The sequence below is a fragment of the Thermobia domestica genome, chromosome 6 (assembly GCF_964235325.1).
Source record: "Thermobia domestica chromosome 6, izTheDome1.hap1.1, whole genome shotgun sequence".
Classification (NCBI taxonomy): Eukaryota; Metazoa; Arthropoda; class Insecta; order Zygentoma; family Lepismatidae; genus Thermobia; species Thermobia domestica.
The window spans coordinates 74,940,586-74,943,805 of record NC_137459.1 but is presented as its reverse complement, the minus strand read 5'-3'; the positions used below and the strand labels follow the sequence as shown (position 1 = coordinate 74,943,805).

At 34.3% G+C, this 3,220-nt stretch overlaps 1 non-coding gene across 1 annotated transcript; it reads left to right on the top strand.

Annotated features, from left to right (window-relative positions):
* Window positions 1–2,750: 2,750 nt before the first annotated feature.
* Window positions 2,751–2,832, top strand: TRNAS-CGA (transfer RNA serine (anticodon CGA)). The gene has a single exon. It is a non-coding gene; the product is annotated as a tRNA-Ser (tRNA).
* The last annotated feature ends 388 nt before the right edge of the window (window positions 2,833–3,220 follow it).

The window sequence follows — 3,220 nt, the reverse complement described above, 5'->3', positions numbered from 1 at the left end:
TGCGAGGTTTTGCTTTGGGAAATGTAGTGTATACGACATTGAATAGTAAAAGTATTACAATAAAAATATATTATTAAAAATATTGATTAAGTAATTGGAGTTAAACATACTTTCCAGTAAGAATTATATAGAGAAAGGATTTACTTTAAAGTGCGATGCAAACGAATATTCGAGTTTTAATCTGAATAGAAATCGATAACTTACACAAGAATATTTACTTCATTAGTTCTATAAATCTTTATGTTTATCGCATTATAATTCACTTTAAAATTATGATTTTTCCATTTCAAAACGTAGAACGAGAAATAAATGTAATATTCTATTTGTTAAGGAAACCTTTCAAACAGTGATGATTTTAGGGCATGACCTGTGGGAGAATTTGAGACTCTGTCGACATAAATTTCCCCCTTCGTGGCCATAAGTTATCTTCGATCATGCTCAAAGTGGACTAATAATGTTTTATCAGTTTTCTCTCATTCATATATTGACCATTACCGGGGGAGAATCTTCTGAAATCGTCAATGCTTATAATTAGTTTTTCATTACAAATCAAAGGATAATAATGAAATATTTAACATAATATTTTGTTCTCAGCTGTGGATTTTAGATTTGCAATTCATATAATGTTCCCTTCTAATGGAATTTGAGAGAAAAGTAGTTGCCAAAGTTTTATTTAAAGAAATGTTCTCAGTCCTCTGATAAAAATAGGAACACACTTTTGAAAAGACAAAAAAATTAATACTTCCTACAGGGTTTGAACACATAAACTTCTAGTTGAAAGACGAATGACCCAAATCGCTCGACCAGCTCGTATGTTTTCAGTGCGTCTCTTTTGACTTTTGGGTAAAGTAGTTTCCTGCTTCACATTTCTTTTTGTTTATGTCGATACGACTATAAGTTTGTGGTGAATATTTGGGAGTTACAGGTCTTGCAATGCATAAAAGTCTTTTTCGTATAAATTATGTTCAATTTTACGTATTAATAATTTATATACAACAGGTTGAATCTGTGAAATGATTGGGGTTAGAGTGATCGTAAATGTTTTCATAGTTAGGAACCTAGATATGCAAACCCGCTTAACGTGGGGATTTATTTTTGAGAAATTTGGTACGGATTTAACATTAATATCGTTCATTTTCGGTTATTTTTACATGTTCCTGTCTCTCCCATAATAGAACTAGAGGTGATACGGGTTTCGATTCTCGTCAGGAGTCGTGTGGTTTGGGTTTCACGTTAAGTCGTAGATGCACGTCTTGTATAGAGTAGTAGCTGAAAGACACACTGAACTCTATATCACCTCACCTCGTGAGATATTCTACGTTTGCATAACTTCTAAACCACTTTTCTTTCTTTGAATCTCCTCCTTCCTCTTAGGACACGCATAGGTTCAAACCGAAACATTCTTCACGGTTGGAGGACGCAAGGCTACTGTATAATACAACCCTTATGGGACTACGGTAGTGAGTTGCGCAGTTTGAGTAGCACGCACGAATAAACCACTCTTACATTTATTATATATAATTAATAAAATCTCATATTAGGACTTACTCTGCACGGCAAACTTTTAACATATGCGACTTTTTAAATTCTGTTCTTCTTCTTCTTCTGCTTTATTATTATTATTATTAGTATTAGTATTAGTATTAGTATTAGTATTGCAATAGCTATATGAAGCAATTATCTCGGCCAACTTGGTTAATACACACCATTCAGCAACCGGCAGTTGTAGAAATCATTCTTTTCCTGTAGAAGTTGTTAGCTCAATCGGTAGAGCGCTGATCTATGGATTCAAGAGTTGCGAGTTCGAAACTAGTCTAAGTCAAAAGATTTTTTTCCTGATATAATTCTTGAAATGGAAATGTTTCTCTCTTCAACTTTATCTCGTAATTCTGAATAGAGATGTTTGGATGTGAAAGAAAAAGTATACTAGAATATAAGAAAAGAAAGGTGAATTGCATGATACCTTTCGCAATTTTTAACTATATTTTCATCTATCTAGGACGTTTCTAAAAAGTTCATACTTCTAGACCTGCTTTTCGCTCTCTTATGTGTCCTTTAACTAATTTCTACAGTTACTTAGTGAATCACATATACATATATTACAGATGTCGTATCTCTTTCTCTTCTCTCTACATCATGTCTGGAGATGAATGTTTTGACAAAGGTTACAAACACGATTTTAAAAATAATACGATCTGTGATATCAGTGATACATATTGTGGTGTTTAACTTTAACATATAAAACAATAAATAGAAAAACTGAGAATACGAATTTTTTCGCGCATTGATGCTTCAATAACAGTGCACTGATGCTTCAAATCTGTGTCTTTTCTCCCTTCACCTATGTTAATTCCCTAGTCAAAATAAAAACTCTTCAAAATTAATCACAATTTCTTATGCAACCATCCCTTCCTTGCAGTACTGCGCGATCACATACCCGTCACAGCGATGTAAAGGCACTTTTGGCGATGAGGATACTTTATGTCTGCAATTCTGCCACAGTTCACGCAGTTTAACACACTTGCATTTCTGCTTCTATTACAAAATATCGACACAAACTGCATGACCATAATATTGATTGAAATGTTGCGCTAGTGATTTCTTCGTAGACAATAACACTTGTTGATTCTTATGTTGTAGTTGCCTTTGTGTGACAGAATACGCAAGAACTGTCTTAATCAAAGTAGATGTTCGTAAAATATTGGAAAATCGCATTGAGTACTGCATTTGTGAAAGGATAGTCATCGCTTGCTGTGGTGTCCGAGTGGTTAAGGAGTTGGACTCGAAATCCAATGGGCAATGCCCGCACAGGTTCGAATCCTGTCCACAGCGTTTATTTTTTTGCAAATGTTTAAAGACTGAGCCAAAATTGCTAATACACCAAAAGAATATTGGCGGACCTTTCTCAAACCTATGCCAAATGAAAATACACTTTTTTATTTTTATTTTCAAATCTGTATTATAAAATTGAAAATGACTTTTTTTGTGACTTTTAATCTATTGAACCACCCGACCGATCCTGGTCAAATTTTCAACATAGATGAGGTTCGAACCTGGAAAGGTTTTTATTATATCACTTTGACGGTAGAACTTAGGGGAGGGGGATGGGGCGAGAGTTAATATATGAAAATGAATAACAGTTAATAACTCTTGAACCACCCCGACTGATCTCGATCAAACTTTTGTGGTTCCGGGTTCGATCCCAGCCCCCGCCAAGTGA